The sequence below is a fragment of the Hevea brasiliensis genome, chromosome 14 (genome assembly GCF_030052815.1).
Source record: "Hevea brasiliensis isolate MT/VB/25A 57/8 chromosome 14, ASM3005281v1, whole genome shotgun sequence".
In the NCBI taxonomy this organism is placed as follows: Eukaryota; Viridiplantae; Streptophyta; class Magnoliopsida; order Malpighiales; family Euphorbiaceae; genus Hevea; species Hevea brasiliensis.
This window is the reverse complement of record NC_079506.1, coordinates 44827511-44852237: the sequence shown is the minus strand read 5'-3', so window position 1 is coordinate 44852237 and position 24727 is coordinate 44827511.

Here is a 24727-nt window from a genome sequence, read left to right as displayed (position 1 = left end):
GCTTGAAAAGCATTGTAAATGGTTTGAAACTGTGGAAAAATTAATTTAGTGTGATTTGTGAAAATTGAAGTTAATTATGAATTGTGTTGTCATTTTGTGAATAAAATTATAACTTTGGAAATTTATTGGATTCTCATGAATCATTTGAATAAAATATTTGGAATTGATTTTGTGTTCACATTTAGCATGACAGTATCACATCATTCCTTCTCCATTTATGGGGTTGTGATCGTTTATTTTCCTCCCTCTCTGGTTTACCAGTTAAGGTTGTAGATCGGATGAGTACTCATTATATAGCTAGCTTCCTTTCTCATTGATTTCAATTAGTGGGGTCGTGATTGCTTTGTCGTGGTGTACAACGCAGCATTGATTGGAAATTTGTGTCATGGCTTAAGTTGTGAATGAATTGGCAACACTGTGTTCTTAAATTATTTGACTAAATTGTATTATTATGAGCTTTGATAATTTGTGAAATGGAGTTTAAATTCTTATTGAAATTCACTGTCTTTTGAATTTAACCATGTTTTGACTTATTGAGATTTATTGTGATATTGTGAAATGGAGTTCAAATTCTTTAAGACATTCATTGTCTTGAATTTAACTATGGTTTAAGTATCCACTATTTATATGACTTATGATTTGTGATTTAAAGTTGTATTTAGTTAATGTTGTGCACCACTGAGACATTGTCTCAGTGATAGCTTTTCATTGCTGTCGCAGGTAGACAGATTGACAGGGTAGCAGACTAGGCTGCTAGTACATTCAGCGAGAAATCATCGGGTATATTGAGTATACCATATTTTGCATTTTGTATTTTAAAGTATGTTCACTGTATGTATATAATGTTCTTGGTTTTGAGCAGTTGTAAATTAAAATTGTACATTGAAGTTGTAAAATAAATTATGAGTTATTTTAGCTTGTAAAATTTGTACTGTATTTCTTTTATCTCAGCTTTTGAAAAATTATTATGGATTTGAGTTGAAAAACATATTGTGTTGAATTATGTTGGAGTTTGAGATTGAAAATTATATTTGAAGTGCTTTTTACAGGTTTTCTGAAGAACTATTTTATTCAAAATACAGAGGCCACTCTGCTAAAATTTTTACAGAAATTTCTAATAATTCAAATGTGTTATCTCTTTCACTTAAGTTAAAAAAAATTTTTAACACCTGTAAATAGTGCTCACCACTGTAAAAAGAAGTAAAAAAAGTTTTAAAATCCCTTGTAGTGTATTTAATGGGTTATCAGTAGACGAAGTTGGTAATTCATTAGGTATACTACGGGATCATGTTATGCCTTACAGAGGGGTACGGTGTGACGTGTTTTAGTGGTATCAGAGCTAGTTTTTAAATTTTGTTTTCACCTATAATTTGAATATTCTTTCTTCATAGTACAACTGCTCAATGTCATTATTTGATACATACAGTACATTACATTATAAAAATGTATTAACGGGAGGAAATCTCCTTGTGTTAATTGTTCAGGAGGTCTAAGATCCTCGAATTGACTATGGAAGAGGGTGATCGTTTAGTCGATCATTCTATTGAGGCTGAGGTGCAAGGGGATGCCCCAGCCCTAAACAATGTCAGTGGTTCAAGAAGACCACTCACAAGATCTGCAGTTTCCTGCTCAGTTCGCTCAACAGATGGCTGCAATGTTCCAACAAATGGCTGGTAATGTGCCTACTCAAGTCCCAATATAGACACTAGTGGTACAACCATAGTCTCCTACTAGGCAATATGACAAATTGATGAAGTATGGGGCTACAGAGTTCAAGGGGACAGTAGATCCTCTAGAGGCTGAATAGTGGTTAGAGAGCATGGATAGGGTATTCAAGAAACTGCATTGCACGGAGGAGCTCTATCTTTGCTACAGGGGGATGCTTATGACTGGTGGAAAACCATTCCCCACAGTCTGGTAGAACCTGCAGTGTTAACCTAGAATGACTTTTTCAGGGAATTCAGACAAAAATATGTCCCTGATGCTTATGTAGATCAGAAGCTACAAGAGTTCCTAAGTCTGAAACAGGGGAGCAGAACAGTGGCTGAGTATGAAAGGGAATTTTCCCGCCTGAGCCATTATGCAGTAAGTCTACTTGCTACTAGCAGGGAGAGATGCAAGAGGTTTGAAACTAGCTTGAAGCCCAGTATCAGGTTACAAGTGGTCGGATTCAAACACACTAACTTCTCTGAACTTGTTTCTCAAGCCCTAGAGTTGGAAAGAATTGAGTCTGAAGCTGCTCCTGAGAAAAAGAAATCAGAGAAGACAGAGAAAGAGGGAAAATCAGTAGAACAGAGTTCCAGTGGTCCTACTAGAAAGAGGAAGAACTATGGGGGACACAGCAGAGGTGGCAAGAAGTCTGGTAGGGGAAGACATTCAGGACAGAAACCTCCTCTATCTGGTCAGCAGAGTACCAGAGGTTCCTACCCTCCCCGCCAATGTGAAACTTGTGGAAGATATCATGGTGGGATATGCTATAAGGCTATTGGAGCCTGTTATAACTGTGGAGGCACAGGACACTTTGCCAAGGACTGCACCAGTAGTCGCAGAGTTGGACCACCTCCTACTACTGCAGAAGGGTCAGTTCAGAGCCCTGTCACCAGAAGTTCACAACCACCCAGCAGAGGTAGAGGCAGGGGTAGAGGTAGCCCAGCAGGCAGCCAAGGCACAGTGAAACATTCAGAGCAAGACAGTGCTCCAGTCAGAATCTATGCACTGCGACAGAGAGAAGAGGCCGAGACATCTGATGTTGTGGCTGGTACCTTCTCAACTTTTAATCAAGATATGTTTGTGTTATTTGATCCGGGTTCTACCCATTCTTATGTGAGTGCTAGCATCATTGATTGCATTGCTGTTCCATGTACAAAAAGAGACTTTGAGGTGCTAGTAACAAGTCCATTAGGACAGGAGGTTAGGGTTAATAAAATGTATAGAGATTGTCCTTTGGTGATCCAAGGACACACTTTTCTATCTAATCTCATTGGAATGCCCTTCAGAGATTATAATATCATCTTGGGCATGGATTGGTTAGCCAAGCATCATGCCATGATTGACTGTAGGTTGAAGACAGTCACTTTTGGTCTCCCTCAGTACAGTGATGTGGTAATACATGGGGAGAGGCAGCTATTGCCATCAAACATCATTTCGGTTGCACTAGCCAGAAAAATGATCAGAAAGGGGTGTGAAGCATACTTGGCACATGTGGTAGACACCCAAGTGGGGAGTCCAACATTGAGGACATCCCTACAGTACATGACTTTCCAGATGTGTTTCCTGATGAATTGCCAGGATTACCTCCGGAAAGAGAAGTGCAGTTTGAAATTAATGTTATGCCTGGTATGGATCCAATCTCCATAACACCATACAGAATGGCACCAGCAGAGTTGAAGGAGTTGAAGATACAGTTACAAGAATTACTTGAAAAGGGCTTCATCCGCCCTAGTGTGTTACCATGGGGAGCGCCAGTATTGTTTATTAAGAAGAAGGATGACACTCTTCGTTTATGTATTGTTTAACCTGAAACCTGCATACTTTTATGTTAGTGTTAGAACTATATGTTTTATTATTATTCCTTTATAGAGGAATAAATTTTGATGCATTAGTGATTAGTCCTTTAAGATAAGGATTGTGATAATAAGTGAAATTAGTTTTGAAAGAGTTTATCGGCGAAAAGTATTTTCTAACACACCATGAAATTATAATGCTAAACGGCAAGCCTACTTAATGTAAGGCAAGAGGACGTAAAAGCAAGATGCGATAATAGAATTGTTCTAGATGAAGGCAGAGATGTTACTATTAGTAATTGTTAATGGATATTGTAATCAGAATAAGTTTCGGATATCAGTGAATTCGAAAAGGATAAAAGATAGGAAAGTTTGATCTATTAGGATGTATCATAGTAACTATGCAATGTTCTTGATGTTTATACTGTAAGCTGCAGATTACAGGACTAACTTGAGATTATTGTATAGAGCTACGTACTACCTGATAGTACACCTATATGAGAATAGTTGCCAACGGCATCTGTTTTGGTATAGTTATGCCAGGACAGAATTTAATTGTTAGAAATAAGTTTGAAAATCCTACTTAGGGATCTAAAACTCAAAAGTTAGAATATCGAAAGGCTATAGTCAGTACAAAATGAAGTAAGTTATAGAATATTGACAAATAAAAAGAGTTATGGACGTAAAAATTTGAACAGTTGGTTCAGATATAACAAAGAAATGTTACGAATGTGAGGAAGACTATGGCAAGTCTCAGAGTTTCTCCTTTGTCCATGGTATATGAATTGAAAGCACAGCATGCCAGTTTAGAGATTGATGATGAGGGACAGACAGTAGTTGCATGGCATGTACAGCCAGTATTGATTGATCAGATCAAAATGGCTGCTCTGTGACACCCCTTACCCGTCTACAGTATATCCGGGTAAGATATGTCACACGGTGTACCGGCACACTCTATTTTTCCTTAATTAATTTTTGTCATAGTTTTGAATAGAGTTTATGAAATATAGTTCATTTAAGTCATTTATTGAAATTATAATTTATTTGAGGTTCAGAAAATTTTAAAGAAAATCTGGCAGAGTACCGGCTAAAAATGGAGAAAACAGTTCTTCGGAACCTGTGAAAACACTTCCAATATTTGTATTCAATCATCTCAAACTCCAATATCCAAAATCTCAACAAATTTTCAATTTCGGTTCTCAACAACCTTTTCATTTCTCAAACATCCATTTCTCATAATACTCATATACAACAATAAATAATGCTCAAATTTTGCATTCATAACCATAACTTTCATTATTTACATGAACATCAAAATACATTACATAAGTTCAAATACATATGAGAAAATAAAAATTAGCTACAAAATATCAAAATGACACCTAGTGTCCTACCAATGTACTGCAGAAGTTGAGGTGACACGAACACTGAGCAGAACTGTAGGATGGACTTACCCAGTCTATGGTCTACTGGGCTCACGATCTGTATCTCCAGAACCTACGCATGGCAAAAGCAACGCGCTAAGCAATAATGCTTAGTGGTACAATAATATAATAAAAGAAAATAGCAGAAAATAAATATGTATAGAATGTGTATGAGTTGTTTGTTTGGTATTGGTATATCCATCATTTCATTAACTTTGTTCACTTTCATTCATTTGGTTGCCCAAGTAACCTACACTAGACGACTGGACTAGATAAACGGGTAAACTGGCACTGGGTATCTAGTACCTCGGGCTGTCACACCATCGGTCACATATGCATCTCCCGTGCAAATGTAACAGCCTAACAAGTCAGAATACATCAGGCACAAGGCCAAATCTCAATGCAAGGTCAGAATGGCTAAAAGCCATAAAATCACGGAATGGCATATTGCCATGTGCAGTACTACTAACTGGACCCTATTGGCATGCCAAACTATCCAAACCAATCTTGTTAGGTATACTAGGGCAGTTGATACTTTAAAATTCTTCAATCTTTGAATTTCAAGTTTCGGTGTCACTATTCACCTATTTGGTCAACTAAAATGTTGACTTTTAGGTAGAAATTAGGTACATTGGTTTTGGCACTCCCAACATACCACATTTTGCATTTAAAACTTGTTGGAATTGGTCACCATTACCATTTCTAACTTAAAACCAAGAGGGTAGAAAATTTCAGTTTTTGAAGGCTATGTTTACTGTTCCATTAAGCACTGTTACAGTGGGAATTTGAAGAAATGACAAACATGAAAGTTGTTCCTTATTTTGTCTAGTTGAATTTATTTTTTTGAATCACTCCATTTGGAGTTTTGTAGCTCCAGATATGGCCCAAAGACCACAGCTGGCCGGATTTCCATTCTGCAGAAATTACCATATCTACAGTAACATGAACAGTGACTATGATTGCATTTTTGAATAGGTTATGGCCATAATTTGGGGTAGGTTTTTTCATGAAAGTTGTTTGTCTATGTCTTAACTTGTTGCTGTAAAAATTTCAGGTCAATTGACCATATCTACAGTGAGTTATGGCCAAATGAACAGTTACTGTTCATTTAGTCATTTCTGCAGGTGCTGTTGCAGGGTATCCGGATTGGGGCCAACTTTTGGTCCTCTTGCTTTGGTCTTTTGGGCATGGTTTCTTTAGCAAAAATGTGCCATTATAAGCCTAGTTTCATGTCCAATTGGCCAAACACCAATTGGACCTACACAGCCAAAGTTATGGCTGTGTAATTGGGCTGGAATCTCAGTCATCATTCTGCACCCTCTAGGCAGCACACTCATTCCCTTTGCCATGCTTTATTTCAGTCCCAATTAAGGTCAAATTCCTTCAAATGATCACTAATTGACCATTAGGATGTTCTTTAACAATTTCATAAGCCAAGCCAATTTTCACTCCCCAAAACCCTAGCTTCACATTATAATTTCTACAAGATGCCTTAGTTAGCATACCAATTCATCATCCATATATATATATATATCCTAAACATCATTTCTAGTCCACTCTAAGACCAAAAAAACACTTATTCCTATACCTTCAATAGGGCTGCTGAATTCTATAATGGACATACACATGAGTTTGGTTCATTTCATTCACAAATACTTGTTGGTTTCAAGTCCCTAACATAGAAAATAAAAGTTCTAAGTAGATAGGTGCACTAACCTCTTGTAGGCAGATTTTTCCCAACTCAAAACTTCATTTTCCTTCACTTCCTAGGCTGCCAAACACTCTCCCAAGATGAGTGGACAACTTTTAATGAAAGGGGTTTAGGGTTTATGGTGAAAAGAAGAGAGAAAGTAAGCTTTGCTTGAAGTTGTCAATGGAGGTTGGCTATGGGCAAGGGTTTCGGCTGGAATGGGAAAGAGATGGCTGTTGGTTTTTTCTTTATTTCTTGGTCTCAATTATCTCTTTTATTAGTTAGTCAAATGGTTACTTAATTGTGATTGGTTATAGTTTTCTTAATGACATCACCATGATGTCATAAATAAACCTTTTCCTCATTTTCTTTTCTTTCCTCCACTACTCATTTTCACTTTAATTTTTGGTAATGTTTCTTCATATTTTATGTCATATTAATTATTTACTTAACTGGACAAGTCGGCCAAAAATCACCTCTGAAGGCGAAATGACCAAAATGCCCTCCGTTTGGCTTAACGGGTCAAAATTGTCTGTACCGATTGAAAAATTTTTCTAAATATTTTCTTGGAATTCTAATGCCATAGGAACCTCAGTAACCCTTCTCTGGAGTCCCAAAAATTATTTTATAATTTTTCCCTGGTCTAGGGCTCGCTCATGCAGAACCGCAACTTCCTCCAGTTACCCATCGCTAGGGCACCTACTGCTTAACTTGGTTGTATTTTATTTCTAAAATTTTTACCAAATTTTTCTTATTAATATTTGAGTTAATTATGGTCCCTCACTTTAGTTTAAATATTTTTCCGGACATTCTAGCTGTCCGGACCGACACTGGTCACCGGAACAGCAGGATGTACAGAGTTGCTACCGGGAGGGTGTTACATGCTCAGAATGATGATAAATATCCGAAGCTACTGAAAGAAGTCCAGCAAGGCAAGAAACCTGAATTTTCTGTGAAAGATGATGGTTTATTGCTACATCAGGGCAGAATGTGCGTTCCTAAAGATGTTGTAAACACTGTTTATTTGGTCATTTTGCCCAGGCAGAATGCAAGTCACACGGATTAGGGCAATTTTTAGGTCAACTTGGTTTGGTTTTCTGGGCAGGGTTTCTTCACCAAAGTTGTGCCATTATGTGTCTAGTTTTATGTCCAATTAGCCTAGCACCAATTGAACCTATACAACTCCATTTATAGCTACCCAAACCTACTGGACTCATAACCAGTCCTGCAGGTCACCAAGGGCACTCACTTCAATTCCTCCTCACACATATTCAAATGGTCAATAATTGACCATTACAATGTTAACATACCATTACATGAGCAAACCTTAATGTTGCTCAAATGTCCAAGTGTTCAAGTTCATTCATGCATTACACTTACATTTTACTTACTCTTACATGTTCAATCACTCATTTCATGCCAAGGGCAGCTCATAACCACTTTGTTTTAAGTAATTTCATCAAACCCTAACCACCCCTAGGCTGCCGAAATTATAGGGATGGACACACATAAGTTTTACTTTGTTTTTCTTACATTTTCTACTTATTTCATGGCATTAAGCATGAATTAAGTAAAAGTAGTAAGAGTTTGGACACTAACCTCTTTTGCTAACTATTCCAAGTCTCCAAAACTTCCTTCTTCTTCTTTTTGCTAGCTAAAGGATGTTCAAGATGCAAGATCACTTTTTTTGTGAAGCAAGGTAGTGGTTTCATGGTGATTTGGCGGGTGGTTTCAAGCTTACATGAAGCTTCCATGGAGGTTGGGATGGAAGAGGGTTTTTGGTTGGTTTGGTTTGGGGAAGAAAGCAGATTGTGTTTATTCATTTTTTTACCTCATTTTACCTCTTTTTAATTGGTTTTTAATTGCTTCTTCAATTGTGATTGGTGGGAGCACTTTTAACGACCTCATGGTGATGTCATAATTGACATTTTTCTCATTTTCTTTTCTTTTCTTCTCTACTCATTTTCAATTTATTTTTTAGCAATATTTATTAACATTTTATGTCATAATAATTATTTACTTAACTGGACAAGTCAGCCAAAAATCACCTCTGAAGGCGAAATGACCAAAATGCCCTATGTTTGGCTTAACAGACTAAAATTGTATGTACCAATTGAAAATTTTTTTAAGTATTTTTTTGGCATTCTAATGCCATAGAAATCTCAATGACTCTTCCTTGGAGTCCTAAAAATTATTTTATGAATTTTCTCCCGAATTTAGGGCTTCTAGTTGTGAACACTACAACTTCCCACTAGGTTACCCATCACTAGGGCACCGGCTCATTAACTTAGTTGTTTTTTATTTCTAAAATTTTTCCTTAATTTTTCTTATTAATATTTGAGTTAATTATGGTTCCTCACTTTAGTTTAAATATTTTTCCATACATTCTAGCTGTCCGGATCGACACTGGTTACTGGAACAGTAGAATGTATGGAATGGATATAGTGAGGGTGTTACAACTCTTCCCCTCTAATTTAAATGTCATCCTCGAAATTTACCTTACTTAAGTAATTTTGGAGTTGCTACCTCCTTGCTTCTTCACTTCCTTGTATCGCCTCATCAATGTCTGGGTTTGGCTCCTCCTGAGCTTCCATAGCATATACTTGTGGTGCCACCCTAACTTTGGGCCTTTCAACTGTCTCAAAAACAATTTTCTGTGAAATGTCAGCCGTCTCTGCTCTACCCAATCTTTTACCCCTTTGAAATGTAGGGGCAGGTCTATCAAATTGTACTGGAGCTATTGAACGACTCCTCTGAGGGCAATCTCTTGTGAAATGATCCATAGCCCCACACTTAAAACACTCTCCAGTTAACAGTCGAAACTCCCCTCTGTGTCTCCTACCATAGTGCATACATTTAGGCATTGGGGCTGATCCCCTTGTTATTGTGCCCAAGGAGCTAGCTATAGATATTCCAATCTGGCCTCTCTGGCCCTGTGTCTGATCTTGTGAACCAGAACCCTTAAACTTCTTACTATCAGTCAGTATACTTGACTGCCTTAGTCCAAATTCCCTCTTACGCTGCCTATCTTTCCTATTCTGCTCACTTACTCTGACCCTTTCCACTTTCAGTGCAGCTTCAACTAATTTCGTGAAGTTCGTAATCCCCAAGGTTGTAACACCCTTATTTGCATAGCCTAGTATATTTCACTGTTCCAGTGACTGGAGTCAGTCTGGACAATTAAGGGGATTAGAACCACACTTAAGACAACTAGATAAGCTATAAATACAAATAATTAGTAATTGTCAATTAGTTAAGTATAAATAAGAAAAACAGAACATAAAAAGTTAAACGAGCCGAGAGTCACAGCGATGGGTGACTTTCTCGGGAAGGATTGCGAAGTCAATTTAAACTCAAATTTCGAACCGTAAAATGTGACGCCGCAGTCCTTAAGACCATTACAAACACAGTGGAAAAGAGAAAATCACGAAAAAGAGTTGTTAAGCCAGTCAAATAATTAGGTCAGGGAGCCGGAAGAAATGTTGAATTATTTGCAAACCGGATTGAACCGGTGAGGGGCAATTTGGTCAATTGACCCCGAGAGCTGACTCCTAACCTAACTGTTAAATAAAATTTAAGAAAAGAAAAATTTGAAATACATAATTAAATTGAAGAAGTTATGGGAAAATAAAAGAAAAAGAAAACAAGTTTAATGAAAGGTTATTACATCATCATGGTGACATCACATATGAAGTCATAAATAATTTTTATTTACTTGATAATTTGACTAAGTTAATTAAATGATAAATATACAAAATAAAGAAATAAAATCCATTTCTCTTCTTCCCTTCCAAGCCGGCCGAAACCCCTCTCTCTCACTCCTCCATGAGTGTCCACCATTAAAGAGTTATTCAACCTTGAATAACTTGATGTTCTCCCACTAAAATTAACCCTAAAGCCTAGAAAGCTTCTTAAGAACCCTAGACAAGAAGTATAGAAGAAAGAAGGGGGAAGAAAAATAGAAAATTGGAGTTTTGGGAATCCAAAGCAAATGTTAGTATTTTAACTTTCAATTATCTAATCAAATGCATGTTTACTTATTTAAATGAACTTAGAAACTAAAGAAATGATATGAAATTAATTGTTGGAGGACCAAACCTAAATTTCAGTTAACTAGGGTTTTGATTTGTGTATGAATGAGTTTGATAGATTTAAAAGTTTATGTGATCTTGTTTGAGATGAAGAAACATGTATATAGGCATTGAATCAATCAAATGCAAAGAATTGGTAAACTACGGTTTGGACACTTAGGGTTTAGAGACAAAAATGTGAGAAATGGGTAAATGATGTGCTTGACCTAGTTTGAAGTGGGAAATGGTCAATGGTGACCAAATGAAGTGTGTTGGAAGTGTTGGAGTGGAGATCAAATTCGGATTGAGTGTGGTCATGCTGTTGGCAGCATGACTAAAGTCCCTTTAAGGGACCAAAACTGAAAATTTACAAGTCCAATTGGTATGAGACCAGCTAGGAATGAAAATAGACACTAAATGACACAATTTCTATTTAGGAACCATACCCAAAAAGTAACCAAAACCTACTGAACAAATTGACCAAATCTGGAAAATCTCAGTCTGCCTTGTACAAAATGACCAAATGAATAGTATTTGTTCATTTGGCCATAACTTGAGCTAAGCAGGTCTAAATGACCTGAAATTTTACCAATGGATAGTTGAGGTATAGACCTAAAACTTTCATGAAGAACACAAACCCAAATTATACCATTAACCAAGTCATTTGGTCACCCAAAATCGGTGACCTAAAACTGCTAGAACCAAAATTTGCCTAGAAAATCTGGGTTAAGTCCAATCCGGCAGCCATGGTTCAAATGGCTATAACTTGAGCTACAAAACTCCAATTGGAGTGATTCAAAAAGGAGAATAAACTTAATACAATAGGAAACATTTTCTATGAAGGAAGTTTTGCCAATTTCTAACAGAAAAATGACCAATGGAATAGTGCAACTTTAGACACCAAAACTGAAAATTGCAAAATTGTCTAAAAGACTTAGAATTTGAGTAAACAACCAAAACCAACAAATTTAGTGACCAAAATGTGGTATGTGGGTGAAGTTGGAATTCCGATACCTATTAAGCCTTAGAAAGTCAACAATTTGACTTGAATAGTATAGTAAATAGTAACCCCGAAACACAAAATTTAAAGAACGTCGAGTTTAACACATTAGAGCTAGGTAAAAGTGAAGTTAAATTTATTTTTGGATTTATGTTAAGTTATGGTACTGAAATACTGTAAAATTGTGTGTTTCAGTTGAAAAGAACACCAGGAAAGAACCCAAGGAATCGAGTCAAGGCCAAGAGGCTACTCGCTTGAGGTTTGTGCACAACGTGTAATTTTTGTAAATTATCTCTGCATATTGCTTTGAATGATTTGAAATAGTGAATTGTGACATTATTTATGATGCTTTGATTTAAATTGTTGAAAGTTATTGGTATATATTTGAAATGGCAATGTTTAGTAAATTGTTAAGATAAGTTTTGAAACCACAGTGTCATGACCATATATTTGAACACCTCACTAGCATGACTAGTGGGGGCAATCAGTTTCGAATTTTGATTCTTTCTCTGGCTGAAGTGTTGAGGTGTGTGCCAGTAGAAGAAGAAATTGAATGGATATCCATATATTTGAGCTAGCTAGCCTTGTGATGTGACTTCTCCTTAGCCTCTGGAGATTGAGATTATATTTGTTTCAAATGGCATGATATAACTGTGGGTTTTATGAAATGTGTTTTGGCACTTCGAAATGAACTTGTTTGGATTAAAATCTCATATTTTATGTTCAGTCAAATTTTTGAATAAATGTGATTTTAAATTCTGCATAAAGATTATTTTAGTATGTTGTGCACCACTGAGTCCTAGTACTCAGCGATGGCTGTTATTGCTGTCGCAGATTTAGAGACTAGAGGAGCAGCAGACTGAGTTGCTGAGGATTGAAGATCTATCAGCTTGAAGTTATCGGGTATAATTTATACCCTGACTGTAAATATTCATTTTGATGAATGTATTGCATGTAATTGTATGGACAAGTAAATTCGGTCTTGAGCAGCTTATACAAAGCTTATATTAAGTTTGTAATAAAATTTAGTTTGAATTTCTCTCAATGTAAATTTTTACAATGATGTATATAAATTATTTTGTCATTAATGAAACATGAATGGTAGTATTTTATTTTGAATTGAATGAAATTCATTAATGGAATTTGATGATTGTTGGATATTGAAAATGGTGGATTTGATGTTTGGAAGTTGATAAATGAGTTGAAATTGATTGAGATGATTGTGAATTTGAAGAAGTTGTTGAGAAAATTTATTGGAAGTGCTTTTTACAGGGATTTGAAGAACTATTTTCTCAAAATATAAACGGAACTCTGTCAAAATTTTTATAAAATTTGTGAAAAAATAAAATGGGCTAGAAATTTCAACTAGCTTTCAACTTTAATTAAGTGATTTGATATCAATTAGAAAATGCTCACCACATAACAAAAGTAAGAAAATTGTTTTAAAATTCCTTGTAGGGTACTTAATGAGTTATCGGTAGGTGAAGTTCGGTAATTCATTAGATATTCTTCGGGATTATGTTATGCCTTACAGAGGGGTAAGGTGTGACAAAGGCAGTGACCATTATTTTAATGTTGTCATTTAGCCCCTCTTCAAACCTTCTGCACCTCTCTGCTTCTGTGGGGACTATCTCTCTTCCATAGCGGCTTAGTCTGACAAAGTCCTTCTCATACTCAGCTACTAATAGTTGTCTCTGCCTCAGGTTAATGAATTCTCTCCTTATGTCTTCCAGGTACACACTTCCCACATACTTCTTAAATTCAGCGAGAAAGAAATCCCAAGTTATTAACTCTGGTCGGACCTCACTAGATACGGTGTCCCACCACTGATAGGCATCATCTTGAAGTAGGGACACAACACCCTCCAAGTTCTACTCCGGGGTGCAATGCAGTTGCTTCAATACCCTTATGGTACGATCTAGCCAACTCTCAGCCACCACCGAGTGATTTTCTTTCTTACCAATGAAGTCCACAACCCCAAATTTTCTTAGTTTTTCCAGATGGGATTTCTGCTGTGGAGGTGGTGGTGGTGGCATAACCCCAGCCATCTGTCTGAAGAATTCAGCCATTTGCTGAAACATAGTCGGCGGAGGCTGTGCAGGCACTATTGGTGCTGGTGGAGCAGGTTCTCCCTGGCCCCCAATCTCAGCTACAGGTGGAGTACAACTCTCCACTTCCTCATCTACTGCTCTCTGTGATGTGGGATCCATATCCTAATCAAAATAAGAAAGACAAACAGATCTGCATTAGTGTCACCTCGACTCTTACAAATGCAACGCATGGTATGGACTCTATATAGACCCAGAAACGCCTAAACTGAGCTCTGATACCAATAAATGTGACACCCCATACCCGTCTACAGTGTAGCCGAGCAAGATATGCCACACAGTGTACTGGAGCACTATATCTTATTTCATTACAATTTACTATTTCTTAATTTATTTATTTATTCATTTATTAGTCACTAAGTGAAATTTATGTCATTTAATTTATTTATTGAAATTATGAATTAATTTAAAGTTTTGAAAATTTTACAGAAAATACGGCAGAGTGCCGGCTAAAAATGGAGAAAACAATTCTTCGAAACCTGTGAAAAATACTTCCAATACATTTTCAATCATTCCCAACACTCCATTATATCAACAAAATATCAATATTTCTCAACAATTCTTCTATTTCTCATTCATTCATTTCACATCATCATCATGCTCAAATCATAAATAAATTCTCATATGTTATTTATAATCATAAGTTACAAATACTTACATTAATACAAAATTATATTACATTTGTTTCAAATATACATGATAAAATAAGAGTTTAATTACAAAACTTACAAAAATCACAAAATACAAAATGGGACCTAGTGTCCTACCAATGCACTTTAGTATGTGAGGTGACACGGACACTATGCAGAACTGTGAATGGCCTTACCCAATATGTGGTCTATCGGGCTCTCTGTCCAAATCTTCAATAACTATGCGTTGCAAAAGCGACTCGCTAAGCATAGAGCTTAGTGGTGCCAATAATACAAGAAAATATAATATACAAATAAAAGTAAAGATTTCCTAGTTATTGTGTTCATAAGAAATGAATATTTACTAACTTACTATTTAGTCGAAGGCTAATTACATTTTATGATATTAACTCCTTCATGCGTTTTGTTAGTCGTTTTCTTGATGATTTTGAGCTTCTTTATTTTATTGTAATCATTCTTGATCTTTATCTTGATATTTAATTTCCTTATTTTCTTTAATAATCAATTCAATTATAATTATACTTTTTCATGCCCAAGTAACCTATACAAATTGACCGGACTGGATAAACAGGTAAACTAGCACTAGGTACTAGGTACCTTGGGCCGTCACACCATCGATCACAATGTGTCTCCCGGTGTACAAACAGAATAGCTAATAAGCCATAAAAGCAATAAGGCATAAAGCCAAGTATAATATCATAATCAGTATAGCCATAGGCTATCATCACAGAATGGCATGGAGCCATGCATCATACGCAATACTGCTATCAGAACCCTATTGGCATGCCAACCTATCCAAACCAATCACATTAGGCCTACTAGGGCATATTACAAAGTCATTTCTTGGATATTTGTACTTTATATGTAAGGTTACTATTCATTTCATTAGTCAACTAAAATGTTGACTTTTTCATAGATAATAGGTATATTGGTAAATATCACCAACATACCACATTTTGCATTCCAAATTTGTTGGCATTGGTTGCCAATTCCATTTCAAAGCTTAGTGTTAGTTATTCACAATTTTCAGATTTCAAGCACTAAGTTTACTGTTCCATTGGTCATTTGTACAGTAGGAATTTGACAAAATTGTCTTCATAAAAGTTGTTCCTTATTGTGTCTAGTTACATTTCTTTTTTAGAATCACTCCTTTTGGAGTTTTTTAGCTCAAGTTATGGCCTAAACACCATAACTGGCCGGATTGCAAATTTTCTAGATTTTCTGGGCTGAACCAATTCTACAGTGTTTTGTACGCTGGATGTAGGTCAGTTTTTGAACATGTTATGATCAAAATTTGGGTTTGTTTTCTTTATGAAATTTGTAGGCCTATGTCTCAGCTTTCTGAGAGTAAAATGTCAGGTCAATTGGACCTTTCTACACTGATTTATGACCAAATGAATAAACACTATTCATTTGGTCATTTTGCCCAGGCAGAATGCAAGTCACCCGGATTAGGGTAATTTTTAGGTTAACTTGGTTTCGTTTTCTGGGCAGAGTTTCTTCACCAAAATTGTGCCATTATGTGTCTAGTTTCATGTCCAATTGGTCTTGCACCAATTGAACCTATACAACTCCATTTATAGCTACCCAAACCTGCTGGACTCATAACTAGTCCTGCAGGTCACCAAGGGCGGCATGCCTAAGTTCTACTCCAACATCCTTACTCACTTCAATTCCTCCTCACACACATTCAAATGGTCACTAATTGACCATTACAATGTTAACATACTATTACATGAGCAAACCCTAATGTTATTCAAATGTCCAAGTGTTCAAGTTCATTCAAGCATTACACTTGCATTTCACTTACTCTTACATGTTCAATCGCTCATTTCATGCCAAGAGTAGCTCATAACCACTTTGTTTCAAGTAATTTCACCAAACCCTAACCACTCCTAGGCTGCCGAAATTATAGGGATGGACACACATAAGTTTTACTTTGTTTTTCTTACATTTTCTACTTATTTCATGGCATTAAGCATGAATCAAGTAAAAGTAGTAAGAGTTTGGATACTAACCTCTTTTGCTAACTATTCCAAGTCTCCAAAACTTCCTTCTTCCTTCTTCTTTTTGGTAGCTAGAGGATGTTCAAGATGCAAGATCACTTTTTTGTGAAGCAAGGTGGTGGTTTCATGGTGATTTGGTGGGTGGTTTCAAGCTTACATGAAGCTTCCTTGGAGGTTGGGATGAAAGAGGGTTTTCGGCTGGTTTGGTTTTGGGAAGAAAGCAGATTGTGTTTGTTCATTTTTTATCTCAATTTACCTCTTTTTAATTGGTTTTTAATAGCTTGTTCAATTGTGATTGGTGGGAGCACTTTTATTGACCTCATGGTGATGTCATAATTGACATTTTTCTCATTTTCTTTTCTTTTCTTCTCTACTCATTTTCAATTTAATTTTTAGCATTATTTATTCATAGTTTATGTCATAATAATTATTTACTTAACTGGACAAGTCGGCTAAAAATACCTCTGAAGGTGAAATGACCAAAATACCCTCTATTTTGCTTAACAGACAAAAATTGTCTGTACTGATTGAAAAATTTTTTTAAGTATTTTCTTGGCATTCTAATGCCATAGAAACCTCAATGACTCTTCCCTGGAGTCCCAAAAATTATTTTATAAATTTTCTCCTGAGTTTAGGACTTCTAGTTGCGAATACCGTAACTTCCCACTAGGTTACCTATCGCTAGGGCACTGGCTCATTTAACTTAGTTGTATTTTATTTCTAAAATTTTTCCTTAATTTTTCTTATTAATATTTGAGTTAATTATGGTTGCTCACTTTAGTTTAAATATTTTTCCAGACGTTCTAACTGTTCGGACCGACACCGGTCACCGGAACAGTAGAATGTACGGAATGGATACAGTGAGGGTGTTAAACTTTAGCACCATAAAAATAGTAGCCAAAGTTTTTCAAGCAGGGTTTTACTGGCCACATCTGTTCAAGGATCTAAGATCCTTTGTGCTAGCTTGTGATCAATGCCAAAGAACGGGAAACATTTCAAGAAGGAATGAGATGCCACTGCATGGTATACTTGAAATTGAATTATTTGATGTGTGAGGAATAGACTTCATGGGTCCATTCCCACCTTCCTTTAGAAATAAGTATATCCTAGTTGGTGTTCACTATGTGTCAAAATGGGTAGAAGTAGTAGCCACACTAATAAATGATGCCAGAGTGGTAACAAAATTCCTCAAAAAGAACATCTTCACAAGATTTGGCACACCGAGAGCAATAATTAGCGATAGAGGAAGTCACTTCTACAATCAACAACTTGAAAATTCATTGAAGAAATATGGAGTGACTCACAAGGTGGCAACCCTTTACCATCCTCAGACCAGTGGCTAAGTAGAAGTTTCAAACTGGGAGCTGAAACATATCTTTGAGAAAATAGTCATTCGCTCAAGGAAAGACTGGTCCATTAAGTTAGATGATGAACTGTGGGCATACAACATTGCATATAAAACTCCCATTGGAATAACACCCTTTTGCTTGGTCTATGGAAATCTTGCTACCTACCCGTCGAACTTGAACACAAAGCCTATTGGGCTATCCAAACCCTAAACTTTGACCTAAAGGTTGCTGGAGAAAAAAGGCTTCAATAGCTCAATGAGCTAGAAAAAATCAGACAGGATACCTATGAGAATGCCAGGATCTTCAAGGATAAGACCAAAAGATGGCACGATAGGCACATATCGAGGAAAGAAATCAAAAAAGGGGATCTTGTCCTGTTGTTCAATTCCATATTAAAACTCTTTCTAGGGAAGTTGAGATTAAGATGGTCAAGACCCTTTAAGGTAATCCAAGTCTTCTAATATGGAGTGGTAGAAGTATGGAGTGAAACCTCAAGTGCATTCAAAGTCAATGGGCAGAGGCTGAAGCCTTACTTTTAGGGAGAACCCATAGTGAAGGGAGTCAACTGCACCTTCGACAATCCTCCAGAAAGACCGTGAATAACAAAAGCAAAGTCCAACTAAAGACTATAAACAAGCACTTTTTGGGAGGCAATCCAAAATTTCCAAATTTACTTTACTTTCTTTCTTATTTTATTTTTCATTTTATGTTTGTTTGTATTTTATTTCGTAGGAACCCCAAATCTTAATTCTGGAAAAGTAAGGAACTGAAGGCAAGAGAAGAGAGGAAACGTCAAGTCAAATCCACAGAAGAGGAAATTGAACAAAACTAGGGAAGTAACTATGTTGTTAATACTTGCATTCATCTCATTCATATAAATAGGAATACTCTTGCATGAATCAACCATATAAAAAAGAAAAATGAAAAGCCAGAAGATTACACGGGCCGTGTAAGAACTTTACACGCCCCGTGTAACATTCTGGAGCCCGAAACTATGACTCCATAGGCTACAGAAACTTACACGGGTTCACCCCATGTAGAGTTACATGCATTGTGCATCATAGAGGGAGAGAAAAGTTTTTGAAATTAAGTGAGACATAAGGTCACACGAGTCCCCGAGGTAATTTACATGGGCCGTGTAACCTATTCAGCGAGGCAACTTGAGGGACAGGAAGTTACATGGGTCTTTGAACGGAATTACACGGGCTGTGTAACTTAGCAGAAGTGAGAAATTCCAGACAAAAAGTTACATAGGCTTCCAGGTTGGGACCCGTGTAGCAACACATGACCCATGTATCACGTCGCAGATGCGATACCTAGGGCGAGAAACGCGGGAAACGAAGGGTCATAACGACCCTTTAAATTCACCTCTCTCCCTTAAACCGCCTCCCATTCCAAAACTCTTCCTCTCCATGCCTCCTAACCCTTAAAAACCTCTCAAATCTCCTCTCCCCTCACCAAACCCTAGTTTTTCCCTCTCCCAAAGTCACCAATGGCTCCTACTAAGAGACCAACAAGAAAAATGGGCTCTTCCTCAAGGCAAGGAGGCAACTCCTCACCCTCACCTCCTCAGCCATCACCTCATCCCCCAAGAACAAGGCCAGCCCCGCCTTTACCACCTCTACCACCTCCACCACAAGCCTCCCCACAACCTCAACTACCACAACCTCAACAGCCAGCACAACTAAAATTCTCCATCGCTTGGGAATTCAACGACAATGCCCACAGAGATCTATGTGCCTAGCTTAACAATCGAAAAATAATCTCCATGAAGTATATGGACTTTGGCCTACTGGAGCAAATAGGTCTACAAGACGAAATCATGGGCTCCTTAATAGCATTGGGTGGACTAGATTTGCCCAACTCCAATTCCCTGCCTACTGGGACACCACACTAGACTTCTTTGAGAGTTTCAAGGCCACCTTATGGCCCACTGACAGGGAGGACAGGGGCAGGGTTGAGTTTTAGCTCCTTAGTGTTGACTGGGTAATGAATATGGATGAGTTCAATGCCATCTTTGGATTCGACAGCACCGAGCACTAAGAGATCCCTCAAAACTGGATGGTCTATAACAGTGTTGACTTCTGCGTTCATAGCCCCAAACATGGAGGTTTACAACTCTAGCAAGTCAAAATCTACTGGTATCACTAGCCTTGCTTTGCGGTACATGCACCGGTTAGCCGCTTACACCATCATGGGCTGCGGTGACAGCTTAGGCGTGGTGAATGCCAATGAACTCTTCTTCCTTTAGTGTATGGTCACCGGGCATTATTGTAGCATGGGATTCTTCTTGTGCAACCACATTCGCCGCCTATCTCACCAGCAGACAGGGCATATAGTGCTTGGGGCCTCATCATAGCCATCGCACTCCACTTTGGATTTGTTCCAAGACATCATAGCTATGCTCCATCCTGGGCACCTCCAGGATTGACCAGACCATCTGCATATCCATGGGGATATGTAAGAAGGTCGGCAACACCTACTACCTAATCGATGCCGAAGGGAATGTCATCCCTAGGAGGGAAGAAGCATGAGAAGACCTCGGTGAACCTTCATGGGCCCAAGGGGAAGCCCAAGAGCCACTCTATCATGAGTCTCCTGCTCGAGTGCCTCCCTACACGCCACCACCGATGAAGCCCTTCATTGCATACCTTCAGTGCATGGAGACTACACTCAATAACAGAATACAAGCGCTCGAAGACAGCCTCCAGCAAGCCCATAACAAGCTGGACATAATTATTGAAAGGCTTAATGAAGAGGGACCATCATCACTATCAGAGACATTTTATAGTTAGGACTATAGAATAGGTTCTTTAATGTAAAAATTCATATACCTTAGTCCTAAATCGCACTCATAGGTCTCTTTTACTTGCTTTTTTGTCCAAACTTTCAATCCTTAATACATAATATGCCTTTTCATAATTTTTGTGCTACCTTTTAATTTTGCATATTGTGTTGACATTGAGGATAATGTCATATTTGAGTTTGGGAATACAAAAGCGTTTCATGCATTACATATCATTATATTGCTTAATTATATTTATATTATACTTGTGTATCAAAAATCTAGAAAATTTTGAAAATTTTGAACCTTGAACTTGTGAAACTTAGGATTATAACCACAATTACTAATAAGATAATAATTGAACTCCATGGGATCGAGAAATGAACGTATCTAGATAGGCAAAAAGGACTTTAATATGTTGTCTGTGAAAAGCCTAATCACCTTAGTGGAGCTAGACTAGTTAAACCCATTCATAACTATTAATTTGTCACATTAAACTTGTAAAGTTAGGAGAAATTTTTTGAAATGTAGACAAACCTAAAATGGCCTCACCAGCTCTAGAACATGTCTCTTGGACCTATCGAGGTAAAATCCTAGCATATACTTGATAAAGAGATGATTAAGGCATTCATTGATATAGCCTCATTAAGCCTCAACAACCCTAGTCAATATATATATATATATATATATATATATATATATATCCCTTGTAGCCAATTTGAGCCTGTACTTTACCTATATAAATTTCCTTGTTTACCCATAAAAATTCACCTAGCCCCTAGCCTAAACACTTGCCTTACCCTTTTTGAGGAAGCCTAGTGCGCAAAAGATAGTTATATCAAGTGTAAAAGAAGACATAGGAAGAGGGTGTGAAAAACCAAAAAGAGTGCGAGTGTACATCAACGAAAATCTTACCTTTCCAACCCAATAAAAGCTTGAGGGAAAGGAAAGATACACAAAAAAAAAAAAAAAGAAAGGGGTATGCTTAGCACTATAAAGAACCCCCTTTTTCCCATACAAAATTAGCAGAATAAACTTGGTATACTTAAAACTTTGTGCATAAAAGCTACCCTCATATTCGCATTCCTTAAGACCCTTCATTGGTAGCCAAATCATCACCCCTTAACCCTAATACAACCTCTCTAAAGCCCTCTTGAACTTTTGAAAGTGTGTGCTACATTAGTGGAGATAGGGAATTAAGATGTGCCTAAGGAGCTGGAATTGAGCACTTCATCACAATTATCTATAATAGAGGCAAATTTGGGAGAGTAAATGTTTCTCAAATCTATTCTGATAAAATAAGTTATTTGTAACTTATTAATAGCCTTGCATAGAGAAATAACTAGTTAAAACACCATGAAGGGGGGTAAAGTTCTAAGCAGGCAACTATTGGAACCCTTATGCCTTGAAAGAGGGTAATTGGTATGAAGGATTGGAGGAGTTCAATTATGTGCTTATCAAATTGTTGGTTGTGTTCCTAAGCTATCCCCTAAAATGTGTTCTAAAACAAGGTTTTGATTTTCTTGAGAATAAAAAAAAGTTTGAGTTTGGGGATATTTGATATACTTGTATTATATATAGATGTTTTTAAGCATATTTGTATATTATTTCACAGCATTTAGATAAGTAATCTCATGCTTAATCATTAATTTCATCAACTTTTGTAAATTTCATTGTCAAACTCTAAATTCCATATTTTCTGCATCATTTCAAGTGTTTGGATAAAGTTTTAAGGCATAGGAGTGTAGAAGGGAGCTTAGACAGACTAAAGGAAAGAGAAGTGCTGCTGATACACTTTACGCGGGTCATGTAATCAAAGCCACAGACCCGTGTAACCTATTGCCAGGGGAAAGCTAAAAGAGTCAAGGAAGAAATGTAGTACACGGGCTGTGTACACAGACCCGTGTAAATCATGGAGACCCATGTAAATCTTTGCCTAGCCAAGATTGAGGAACTCTCTGTAAAGCAAAAGAACACGGGTCGTGTACTTGAACCGTGTAACCAACAATGCCCTGTGTAATCTTCTATGCCAATACGAGATGCAGTCTTCAAAGCTATAGTAAGTTACACAACCCTGGGCCATGTAGTGACACACAGGCCGTGTATCAGTCGACAGCCACTTTCCTGATTTGGCTCCAGCTCCAGTTTTTGACAAAGATAAGAGACTTCTAATGCTTCGAGGACTCTAAAAACCTAACCCTAGGCACTAAATACAAATAGAAGTAGCAAAAAGCAAAAAAGGGGGATCCAGATCCAGAGAATAACACCTTCATCATTTTCTCACAGTCGCCTAGAAGAGTAGTGTATCAGTATCAAGGAGGAGTCTTCAGCTAAAGTTCCACAAGATCAAAGCTGCAGATTCTCTTTGGTTCTTTTATTCTATTTCTTTAAGTGGAATTTTATTGTTCTTTTATTTTATTTTTATTATGTTTGCTGAATTCACCATGAGTGAGTGATTTCCATATTCTGGAATTAGGAGAGAAACGCTTGTAATCATTATTATGGACAAATATTGAGTTTTATTTATTGGATTTGGGATTTGTTCTTTGATTTAATTTCTTACGATCTTAATATATGCTATGTGTTGGTAGCCACTTAAAATTGGTTATAGATATTAATTGAAGAACTGAAAGGTGAAGATTAATATTAGAAAATCAGGATTTTGAACCTAGGAAATCTGACGTAGAGATAGGCTGATAACCTTTGTGGAGTTCCATAATTAATCATAGGTTTTAAAGAGTCTTTATTAGAACCGATCACTTACGAAAGTAGGGTTTAGCTCTAATTGAGACATACCTTAGGTGCATTGAGAGAGGACCTAAGATACTTTAGGATTAATTTCCATTAAGGCAAATGATTCTCAATCCAAATGAATAGACAAGATTACATCCATAATAAGGTTAAAGTGTGAAATCTTAACTCTGGAATTATTTCAAAATAGATTATTCCATTTTAAATTCATTACTCTATTTATTCCTAGTATTCAAAATAGAAGAATTTCACTCCCCCTGTAACACCCTCCCGGTAACTACTCCGTACATCCTACTGTTCCGGTGACCGGTGTCGGTCCGGACAGCTAGAATGTCCGGAAAAATATTTAAATTAAAGTCAGGAACCAAAATTAACTCAAATATTAATAAGAAAAATTTAGTAAAAATTTTAGAAATAAAATACAACCAAGTTAAAGCAGTAGGTGCCCTAGCGATGGGTAACTGGAGGGAAGTTGCGGTTCTATAACGAGGAGCCCTAGACAGGGAAAAATTATAAAATAATTTTTGGGACTCCAGAGAAGGGTCATTGAGGTTCCTATGGCATTAGAATGCCAAGAAAATACCTAGAAAAATTTTCAATCAGATACCAATTTTGACCCGTTAAGCCAAACGGAGGGCATTTTGGTCATTTCGCCTTCAGAGGTGATTTTTGGCCGACTTGCCCAGTTGAGTAAATAATTAATATGACATAAAATATGAAGAAATATTACTAGAAATTAAATTGAAAATGAGTAGTGGAGGAAAGAAAAGAAATTGAGGAAAAAGGCTATTTATGACATCATGGTGATGTCATTTATAATTACCAACCAATCACAATTTAGCCATCCTTTGACTAACTAAATAAAAGACTAAATGAAGACTAAATTCACCAAAATTTGCAGCAGCCATCCTTCTCTCCTTAGTGCAGCCGAAACCTCTCCCATACACCCTCCATTGATGAACAATCCAAACCTTCAATCTTCTCTTCATTTTACCCTAAAACTCTAGAGACCTTTCACTAAACTTTGCCCTAGCACCTTGCTAAACCTTTTGGCAGCCAACAAGAGGAAAGAAAGTGAAGTTTAGGGCTTTGGAAATTCTGCCCAATCAAGGTTAGTGCTACACTTTTATTCTCACTCTTGTAATCTTAGTTAGAACATCATTTTGAGCTAAGAGATTTTAAGAAATTGAAGTAAATTACATGTGTTAAGGGTACCTTCAATTTTCGGCAGCCCTATGGAAGATTGAGTTTGATTGTTTAATAAACTTAGAGTGGCTGGAAATGAGGGTTAAGGTATTAATATGCATGGATATTGAACTAAGTATGTTAATTAAGGTTTATGAGTAAATTGATTTGGACATTAGGGTTTGGAAAGGTGAAAATGTGACTTG